Below are 12,240 nucleotides of genomic sequence, written 5' to 3' on the forward strand. Positions count from 1 at the left end.
ACTGATAGTAACTATGGAGTAACAGCAGTAGGCTACAGAGGGCATGTCACCCTGTCCATCTGTCCAATATGCACGTACGTGCAGACAGTGCACCTCCCTCATGTTCCCTAATGGACACCTGCACCACCTGTGGTGCCATCACATGTGACCCACAACGGACATACCATGCTTGACAACATGCCCTTTATGGACAGATGCCACTGACACCAGTAAATGCTGTTAGCATGCTCTCAATGTTGGTGAAGGGTAAACCTGCTGGCCATTACCACTTCCCACCACAGGTGGGTAGGACTGGCACATCTGATGATAATCTGTGTTCACAACATGGGCTGGACACCCAGGTACAGATCCACATGTCACTTTACATGCATGTGGGAGGTGAGCACATCCCAGACACCATCCATGTCATGGACTAAGGAACACATACATGGAAAGTGATGCACAGCATTGGTCACACACAATAGTCACCCAGGTGACTAGATGGGGGATACAATACCCACCTGTATGGGCAAATGCAGACACTACATCCCTGAGCCACAATGCAGACCATCGTCATATGGCCTGATGCCAAGGTACACCCATTGCCTAGTCTTGTACAGCCATCTGGCACAGTCAAACACCACACACCCATGCAGACATGCACCCATGCATGTCAGTACTGGCACCCTGTGTGTTTGTATGTGTGTTGTATACCATGTATATTTACATCCACACTCCCTACAACCCCCATGGGCATACTGCAGCATGTTGTCTGATGTCAGACACCTTCCCATACCCTTTGCCCATACAACCCCCATATGACCTGTGTGGCACATGTGATGCCTGCACAATGATGTGATATGGCAACCCCACTACCGATGAGTTGTACTCCTGGCACTGCCAAGTGTGTCAATGTGTGTGTGTCCCTGTGAGTGTGTGGCTGTGTTGATGCTGGCACCTGTTCATGCGGACAGGCACGTGTACATCACCTACCATATAGCTACTGTATCCCTGTTGCAGATGTCACTCACCATCACATATATGTTCTGAGTGCTCCACAACAGGTAACCCATGTGGCATATCCAATAACTGCATCGAACCATGATAGCACTAGTGGGGTTTGATACCCTGTGCTGGTAGGTGTGTGACACAAAGATGATTCAGTTTTACCCTCCCACCTCTCCCTGACATGTCTTTGCCTCTGTCTGCTTCTCCCACCCCCTCTCTGGTGGATGTGGAGACCTACACCTGCTTTGCTTAGGCAGCAGCATGTGTATTTTAAGTGATGCTCATGATCAGCTGATGGCCTCTGCATGAATTGCAGCCAATCCCTAGCTGATTGCATGTTTAACAGCTGTGGTACCATTCCCATAGCCAATTGCATGGAAACACACTCCAATATCTAGGAACATCATGGTGGTGTTGGCTCTTTTCATCCACTATGAGCAGGAACTAGATCGGTTGTGTGGCAAACAGCATCTCAGATGGATTGGGGTTTACCTCTAACAACATACACTGTGTTAATAGGGCAACAAACAGGAGGGGGATGTGCCTGACCTGACTACAGACTGTAAGTGCTGCTATACTGCATTTGGAGTAATGTTGGTTTAATAGTGTTTGTGTGGATATGGCTGTTGTACATGTTTCAATACCTGCCATGTCAGTTCCATGTTTATGAAGAATCCCCATCTGCAGGGTCAACTGCAGACTGGGCAGTGTTGTGTCTTTGGTTTCATGTATATCCCATGGAGCATCCAGCCGTGGACTGTAGAAGGTAGTGTGAGGATTGCAGTCTGTAGATGGTGAAAGCCATGATACTCACTGACGTCATATCCCTCATAGGACATATGTTGCAACAAACCCTGTTACAACAGTAAATGTATGCAGTCATCACAGCAACATGTCGATATTGGCCATGTGTATAAGCTTCCAGCCACACCTTTGTCAACCTTTGTACATATGTCGTGCATGAAGTGGTGCATATGTGCTGTACACCATAATTAGTGTCATCATATCTGAGAACAAGCTACTGATATATCTGACTGCTACACACGTTATGTACAGTAGGGGTTAAATTTCATGACATTACCTGAACATTCTGTGGATGTTTGTACATTACTGAGGTTTGTGTACCTATGGTGAATGTCGACATTGTGTGTATTGTTAATATGTACCTTAGCCTGTGTACAGACTGTGGTAGATGTCATTGTTCTAGTTCCCCTCCTATCAGATGTTACATGCTGCTTCACTGTATGGTACTGTATTGGCGTACATGTTTGTAGGGCCATACACACAAGTATCCCATACCACAGACAGCCATCAGACCAAACTGTGTAACAGGCCAGTATAAGTAGGGTCAGTCTGTGAGTGGCACATATGAGGATGGTGTAGAACTGATAGTCCATATACTGTAATATCATGCTAGCCAACCATATGTGTCTGTAGCTGTGTTCACATTTGTTGTGGTTATGCACTTTTACACAGGTGTATCTTACCCTGTGCTGTGACATGCCTGTTGAGTCTGCTTTATATGCAGGTACATGTGCATTCCCCCATAGGAGATGTAGGCCAGTGTTGATCCAGTCTGCCTGCAGCCTGCGCAGTGCATTGTTACATGCCTAGCACCTTAGTATACTTAACCAGTGAGATGTCATGTGCAGATACTTGCCAGATGTACCACTGCCATGCCTCCCTTAACAGTCATGTATGTCAGACAGGGCAGTGGGATGCTATTCAGATGTATGTCTATATCTAGTGGGTAGTATGTGGCCATGGCACCCCTGTACCAGTGGTCATAATGTGTCAGGCCAGACAGGGGTGTGTGAATGCATAACCTATGGTGGCAGATATATACCGGTCATTATGTGTTATACCCATCTACATGGCCGTCTACATCCATATTGTCAGGTATGGTAAACATGTGTAGCACTAAGGGCTCATGTGTATACCTCTGGACTGTACAGAGTGTGTCAGACTTTCCACATATATTGGCCAATATCTCTGCTGCAGTCCACAGCAGCATTACATGCTAGCAGCAGTACTGTACAATGATGTCCTTAGGATGTCTGTCAGTAGCCAATGGCACACATGTTATAAGCAGATGTAACCTCCCACACACACCATGTCTGTGAAGACAATCCCAATGACAGTAGCAATAGTCTACTAGTATACCTGCTATACATACCTGACATCCCCTTCAACTACGACACTGGGAGCATAGGGGCTGGTGTTGGGCTACACCATGTCCAGGACATATGATGGAAATATATGTACATATACTTATCCAGATAGCCAGATATATATGATTACACATGTGTACTACTCCCAATTAACACTGTCATGGCAACCACCCACTATATATCCCCACTTCATGTGTGCATGGTCCCATTACATTTCCTGTGTGATGGACATCTGTCCTGTGTGTAGGCAGCATTGTTACTGACAACAGGTAGCAATACTCCTTACAATAGAACCAGCACAGTCAGGGCAGCCACATATTTGTAGGAAAATCAGGAAATACAGACAGACTGCGACTAGAGTTGTGTTATGCTTTGTATAGTACTGGTGTTACAGGGTGTGTGGGTACATACTAGTTTACCTTGGAATGTAGTCTGTCTGCATAGCACACAGCTGTGGGCCTATCCTCATGCTGGCCAGAGCTATGCCTATCATGTCTTGTCTGTCCTCCACACAGGTCCTGTGTCAGATATTACACTGGCAGTGTGTGTATCAAGTGCTATTGGTACATGGCTACATCCATGTATGTCTCTAACCTCAATTCCCTGACTAAGGGTATGTTACAGATTATCCTGTAACACCAGAACCTTGCTTAGTCTATGGCAACAGTTGTCCACATATGTGCCTGTATTCCAGCCTCTGTCCATCACCTACATACCAGGCTTTGCACATATGGCATGCTGTCAGTGGTTGTTCTGTAGTGGGCTGTGAGTATATCACACTGCCATTGCTGCCATCAGTCATCTACTGCTGTTGTATCCCCCACACATATGGTGGGGCTGGGGCCATATATGTGTGGGCATCACCTACACAATACATGTCTGCCCTTATGCACTCCAGAAGCCAGTGTATGTAACAGTGGTATATGGCCCTGTATTATTCAGTCTAGGGAGGGGAGCACCATAAATGACCTAGGCTGTTACAAAATGTGGGAGTAACAGGGCTGAGCTGCCTTAAGGTATCTGGATGTACAGTACCATATACTTCACCTATATATACATTACTGACATGGATCTGGTTAATGCAGGACTACTGCCTCCTGCCATACAAACTGTTCTGTTTGTCGGTGTGCTCATGATGGTGTCAGTTATGCCATGTTATGTAGCAGTTACAACCCATGTGGTCACATGAAGTCTTATCACCTAATGAGTTTGTACAGTGTGTAGATAGAGGCTGCTGAACTATACATCTGCATTACATACTGTTGATTTTTGGTATCCTGTGGCCCAGTTTGTCTTCCCTATTGTACAATGTGAAGGGCTCGGCCTGGGCAGCAACAGTTGTGAACCTTTCCAGACTACTGTATTACTGTAACTGGTTCCCAGTTGCATTACTCTGTTTATATAGTTGTCAGTGTCTGAACAGCTATATGACATGGCATATAGAACTGTAATAGTACACAATTAAAGGTTTCCATGTCTGCAAACCTGTGGGTGGTGTTTTTCCTATGACCTCTCTGTGGGTATATGTTGCAGACAATGATTGTCATTTGTATGGGTGGTCCATACAGTGTCCAGTCATTCAGGGGTTAACTGTAGGCATAGTGGCTGTTCCATATTGTGTGCACCTTCTATGTATGTATCTTACTGTACATATAACTGTGTGTGCGTGTGTAGTCACATGTATATCTATATATATATATATATATATATATATATATATATATGTGTGTGTGTGTGTGTGTGTGTGTGTGTGTGTGTACCTGTATCTGCATATCTCTGTCTGTGTATCTGTATCCTGGGGATGTTGATGGCTTCCACATATTACATTTCCTATGGGAGGCAGACTGTACTGCTTGATATGTCACCAATACCAGCCTGGCATCATACAGGTGGGATGTAGTACTGGTAACATTGTGTGCCCATGTTGTGCCAGGTCCTGGTTATGGGATCTGCAACAGTTGGTAGTGTATTGCAGGGCGGAAGTGCTTGGCTGGGGGGGATGCCTATTCGTACAAGACGTACACTGTATGGGGCCTCTCAACCCCATTAATGGTGCATGAGGACATATGTGTCGTTTGTTAATCTGCTATTGCTATTTAGAGATGTATGGCCATATATACCTATATGTGTGTATATATATATATATATATATATATATATATATATATATATATATATATATATATATATATATATATATATATATATATATATATATATATATATATATATATATATATATATATATATATATGCTGACATATATATAACTATGTCTGTTTATACCTACATAGATATATATCTGCATAAACATCTGTTAATTGCTGTGTATATGTAGACATATAGGTGTAGACACATATATGTGTCAATCTAGGCATTTGCATGTATATATGTTCATATATATTGATATATATGTATATAGTTTTAGAAATATATATATATATATATATACAGATATAGATATGTTGTATTTGTTTAGATATTAATATATGTACACAGATATACATCTAGATGTTGGTATACATTTCTATACTGTTGCATGACTGGACTGGATGATATGTTTCTGAAAACATCAGATGTATTTGTATCTGGCATGGCTTAGTGGTACATCACCTTGTCTATGGTGTGCAGTGTCCTGGGTTTGAGGCCTGCAGGAGCTGTTAGTTTTGTTGCTGGGCAAAACATGGTCCATTGGATACAGTGTGATTAAGGCACTTTTGAGCAGTTGTACGCGAGTTTGCACGGGGATAAGCACTGCCTACACAGGTTAAGCAATATAGAAGCCAGCTGAGCGTATGACACTGTAACCGGAAGGTAGCAGTGCTTAGCTCCACGCAAACCAGCTTAGAACTGCTTTAAATTGCCTTAAGCATTCTGTAAAAATCCAAAGAAAATTGCACTAGGTCCACAAAGATTACTTGTAAAAGAAACAATAGACCTGGGAAGGCATACAATAAAGCTCACAGACAGTTGAATTCTCTTCCTTTAACGTCACAACCAAAGCACAAAAACAAAGCTCTGCATTAACATTCTGAATTACGTTTTCATTTGTAAAACTTCATCAGATGTGGGCTCTCTGGTTTGGCTAATTCAGAACGTTAATGCAGAGCTTTGTTTTTGTGCTTTGGTTGCGACATTAAGGGAAGAGAATTTGACTATCTGCGAGCTTTATTGTACACCTTCCCAGGTCTATTTTTTGTTTTTAAACATTCTATACCCAACGGCCCATGTTCTGCCCACCAACAACTTAAACAGTAAAACAAAAAACAAGGACAAAAACTGCGAGACGGCACCCAGAAGAAATATCGAAGGTGTTTATTCAGGTTAAGCGCTTTTTGTTTGTCACAATTACAAACTTCTTCAGACATATAAAATCACGTGTAAAAAACATATAAATATAACAGCAATTAACTGCTCATTTAATTACTAAAAGCATTTAAAGAAATAGGTTAATTTAAAATCCTTTAAAGCACCACTCTATAACTAGTAAAAGCTTTCCTTACTGAAAATCAATCCATATGGAATAACAGTAGTCTCACATTTTACTGTAAAAAATAACACTATACAGTGACAGCAAATAAAATTAAACTTACAGCAAACCAAATTGCTGGAACTCAATGTATCATCTAGTAAGACTCTTAAGTTTAAGAATGCTACTATTTGAACAGCCTTCATTTAACCCAGGTATATTATAGGAGTTCAACCTGATCTGCCAGCTTAACTCTAGTTCTTCTAACTTTAATGTATTCGGGCCACCCCGGGGGTTCTGAAGAACTTGATAAATCACTATGAATTTAAAGGTGTGATTAGGATACAGTGAAGTGTGTTTAGCCAAGGCATTCTCAAGTTTATGTTTTCTGACAGTGTAAATGTGCTCATAAATAAGGTCACAAAGCCTCCTCTCTGTTTTGCCAATGTAGAAGGCCAAACATGACTGGCACTGGGCTAAGTAAACTACCATTTTAGAATTACAGTTCACTCTCAGCCTCAGATTATATTGTTGATTGTGAACTTTAAATCTATTAGATTCGATAACATAATGGCAGTAATTACACACCTAGCACTTATACATACCCACTGTCCTTACACATTTAGTTGGACGTTGTTTAAGCCTTAAGGTTCTTGGCTTTCTTACAAACGACCACAGGGTGCTCACCTACTCTTTGAAAGACACTATTGTCACTCTTGAATAAAGCCCAATTTTTACTCAAAATCTGAAAACAGTCTTTACTATTGAGATTATAAGTTGTTACATTTTAAGTTAAGAGATTATAAATTGTCCCTGAAGGAGTGGTTACTACCTAGAAGCTGTAGTTTTATTGGCCATTTTGGGTCAATTCTAAACTCCTTGATCTGTCTCTCTTAAAACCAGGCTGCCTCGTGGTTTTGGTGTCTTTTCAGGCTTGCTAGTTGTTGCTGAAGCACCTACCAAGGGGAGAAAATGCTGAGAGAAGAAAAGGAGCCACTTTTCTGATTTTAAGTGTTTTCTTCTGATTTTTTGTTAAGTTTTACTGCTTTGCTGCCTACTTTTTGGCATTTTTCGGTTTGCTAAAGTTTATATCTGTAACAGTAACAGTACTTGGAACACATCTAGAGCCTGTTTACTGCATTTCCTGTGTTGCACTTAATTTAAAATCATTTTTTTCTCTAAAAACTGCATTTTACCTGATTTTGGACTAACACTCATGTGTGTGGTCATTTATTGCACTAGTGTGATTATTTTGCTGCTTGTGTATCTCTGCTACCTTTAAACTACAACAAAAAGAAAAAAAAAACAAAAAAATCTTGCTTTTTTCCCACTTTCTGTAAGTTAAGAAAGTTCAGTTACAGATTTGCTGTTCTGAACTGTTTGGAAGTTTCTAGAAGGCCAGTTCTTGCTTGGGCTAAAGGGAAGTCTCTGTGTTCACCAGTGGGAGTGGTTAACACTGAACAGCCTGCCTGTCCCTGGAGGAGTGGTTACTACCTAGAAGTTGTAGTTTTATTGGCCATTTTGGGTCAATTCTAAACTCCTTGATCTGTCTCTCTTAAAACCAGGCTGCCTCATGGTTTTGGCATCTTTTCAGGCTTGCTAGTTGTTGCTGAAGCACCTACCAAGGGGAAAAAAAGCTGAGAGAAGAAAAGGAGCCACTTTTGTGATTTTAAGTATTTTCTTCTGATTTTTTGTTAAGTTTTACTGCTTTGCCGCCTACTTTTTGGCATTTTCCGGTTTGCTAAAGTCTATATCTGTAACAGTAACAGTACTTGGAACACATCTAGAGCCTGTCCACTGCATTTCCTGTGTTGAACTTAATTTAAAATCGTTTTTTTCTCTAAAAACTGAATTTTACCTGATTTTGGCCTAGCACTCAAGTGTGGGGTCATTTATTGCACTGCTGTGATTATTTTGCTGCTTGTGTATCTCTGCTACCTTTAAAGTACAACAAAAAGAAAATAAAAAACAAAAAAAATCTTGCTTTTTTCCCACTTTCAGAAAGTTAAGAAAGTTCAGTTACAGATTTGCTGTTCTGAACTGTTTGGAAGTTTCTAGAAGGCCAGTGCTTGCTTGGACTAAAGGGAAGTCTCTGTGTTTACCAGTGGGAGTGGTCCTGTCCCTGTCCCTGGAGGAGTGGTTACTACCTAGAAGCTGTAGTTTTATAGGCCATTTTGTGTCAATTCTAAACTCCTTGATCTCTCTCTCTTAAAACCCTACAACTCTCTTTTTGCGTGGTTTTGCGCACCGAGCAGCGTCGGGCAGCGCCGCCTAAACAGGTGTAAACTATTCCAAGCTCCACAAAGTCTGCTCTTCACTTTTTCCCTTAGAACTGTTCAAACTCTCAAAGTAATCAGTCTATTCTCTTTCTAAAGCCCAGCACTTGCTTAGCTCTTATAAGGAAACACTAACTAACTAAAGCACTACACCCTCCTTGACTTCTCATAAGTATTAGACACCCGATTGGTCCTTCCTGATCAAGTGAAAAATCAGTTCCCTTTCCTAATCATCTGATCAGTAAAAAAACAGTTCCCTATACTAATCTGCTATGTCCAAGGGTCAGTTTCAAGGCTACTCTCCAGTCCAGCTGGTGAAGCTGGGAAATTTGAGGCAATGTTACAATTGCCTTATGTACACAGACAACCCTCTCCTCCTTCCAACAAACTCTAATACATGTGAGAGATGCAGTTACACAGCCAAACTGGAGGCAGAGCTCTCTCAACCCAAGATTGGCACAGTCAGTCAGGAGGAGAAGGTAACCACCCACACCACAAATCCAGTCTCACACAGACCTATTGCATCTGCATACCCAACACATAAACACACAAAAACATACTCGGAGGCTCTAAATAAAAATCTGCCTAAACAGCAAAGACTTCCTAAGCAGATATCCAAGCAACAGCCACCCCTCAACAATACCCATGAATCACATATTTCACAAAATCAGTGTGACTTACAACCACAGCCCTTAAGGCCAAACAACACACCAAATACACTTGTTATCGGGGACTCTATTGTCCGGCACACTGATGTCCCACTCACCAGACTGAACAAGGAGAAGGTCACTGTTAGCTGCCTGTTGGGTGCCAGGATCCGCCACGTAACACAAGCACTCAGGTCACTCCAAAGCAAGTACAAGTATGACTCCGTCATTGTCCATGCTGGTGTGAATGACCTGAGACATACCTCCCTGGACTACATGAAAAGAGACATAGAGGAGCTCTCTGACCATGTAGCCCAAGCTGGTATGTCCCTGACCTTGAGTAGCATCTTGCCCTCACCAAGAATGATGCCACAGTATAAAGACAAAATGATCAGTTTCAACAATTGGCTAAAGTATTGGTGTCATTCAAAGGGGATCCAGTGTCTGTCAGCCTGGGATGACATGCTCGACAAGCCACGTTGCTTCGCTAGGAACAGCTTGCACCTGTCACCCTTAGGCTTTCGTATACTAGCCAAGGCTCTTGCCACCCCCATAGTGCCTTTTGTAGGCAAGGCTCAAAGGACAAACCCACCTCCATAGACAACCCAAGGATAAAAAACTAAAGGTAATGCTACTCAATGCCAGAAGTCTAAACCTCAAGATGCACGCACTCGAGGCACTCCTCAGTATGGAGAAAATCGATGTCTGTGTAGTAACAGAAACCTGGTTCAAGGCTCCTGAGAGCACCCCTGCACTACCAGGTAATAACTCATACCATGCGTTTCAGCCCCAAAACTCGGACCGAAACACAAAAGGAGGTGGAGTATCTATATTCATCAAAGATACCTACACCTCCAGGTTAGTGGCACTGCACGAAGCATCGGAAACCATCCATGTGCAACTAACAGCGGGCAAAACTGCCTTTCAGTTTGTAGCCTGCTACAGAACACCCTCCCTATTACAGGAACCCCACTTGGCATTCCTGAGAACACTGGAGAATATGAAGGTCTCTCCAAACACTATGTTATTAGGTGACTTCAACTACCCAAACATTGACTGGGAAAACTACTCTAGCCCAAACACCCTCGCCCAATGGTTGCTTGAATTTATAAACTCTAACGCAATGGAACAACTGGTCACCACTCCCACAAGAGGGAACAACATATTGGACCTGGTCATCACCAACATGGGGACTCTATGTTCCACACCAGAGGTAAACCCCTCATTGGTAAGATCAGACCATAAACAAATTTCCCTGGACATCCATATCCCATCCCCACCCCCAGCCAAGGAAATCACTGTAAAGAATTTTTCAAAAGCCAACTTTGCACTTCTCAAGACTGAGGTGGAATCCTTCAAAGCCCCTGGGCCAGAGGATAATACAGCCCAATCTGCAGAATCCTTTACAAATGCATTCTATGAGCACCTGCAGGAATGCATGGATCATGCTATCCCAAATAAAACCAAGACTCACTCCTCCAAAAACAGGAGACCAGTCTGGTGGACCCCGGCCATAAATAAGCTATACAATGGAAGGAGGAAGCTACTACATGACAGAGCAAAATCCCAAAAAGGAAAGGCATCTCTGATCAGTATTAGCAAGAAACTTCGATCCCTCATAAAATCATCAAAGGCCAGTTTCGAAAGAAAAATTGCCTTAGACACTAAAGATAATCACAAGGCCTTCTTTAGTTATGTCAGGAACATGGGCGGAAACTCCCAGATATGCTCTGAATTGTTGCATAATGGTACAAAATATACCGAACCTACAGACATAGCCAACATCCTGGCAGACAGATTCAGTGCAAACTCCCCCCCCCTTCCCCCCCAAAGCAGCAAATGCCTATCCCAACTGAATGTAACCTCCCTGACATCACAGATGCACAGGTGAAAGCTGCCCTCTCCAAAGCAAAAAACACAGCATCTATGGGACCAGACGGTATCCCAGGCTGTGTCTTACATGAGCTCCAAGAAGAACTGAACCCTCACATTAAGTCACTGTTCAAACTTAGCCTTACTACAGGATATATACCCAAAGAATGGCATACAGCTACAGTGGTCCCACTCCACAAAGGTGGTGCCACAACGGACCCCGGAAACTATGGCCCCATAAGCCTGACTAGTCTGGTCTGTAAAGCTATGGAGCGTATTATCATGGAACTCATAAACAAAGACATTGGGAGCCTCCAGACACTGGACCCTACCCAATTCGGCTTTGTTAAGGGCAGATCTTGCCTCTTAAACCTAGTTGATTTCTTTGAAACAGTTACCAAAGCCATAGATGAGGGCAAGGTAGTCTACACAGCCTACCTGGACCTCGCAAAAGCCTTCGACACAATACCCCACTCGGGCATCATAAATAAGCTTACCAGCTTAAATATCAACCCCTATATCACAAGATGGGTTGCAAAATGGCTCAGAGATAGAACTCACATGGTCAGAATCGCAGGTGCCATGTCCAAATCCAAACCAGTTACAAGTGGCATCCCACAGGGCTCAGTTCAGGGACCTCTCTTGTTTGGTATATACTTCTCTGAGGTTCAGGCTAACACAGGGGGATTATGGCTGACAAAGTTCGCAGATGACTGCAAACTGGGGGCCATAATCGAATCTCCAGCTGACACAAGCATCCTCCAAAAGGGTCTCACAGAGACGGATGCTTGGTGCCAGAGCCACGGCCTCAAGCTAAA

Source organism: Protopterus annectens, chromosome 7.part0, assembly GCF_019279795.1.
Source record: "Protopterus annectens isolate FY-2018-M chromosome 7.part0, PAN1.0, whole genome shotgun sequence".
Taxonomy (NCBI): Eukaryota; Metazoa; Chordata; order Ceratodontiformes; family Protopteridae; genus Protopterus; species Protopterus annectens.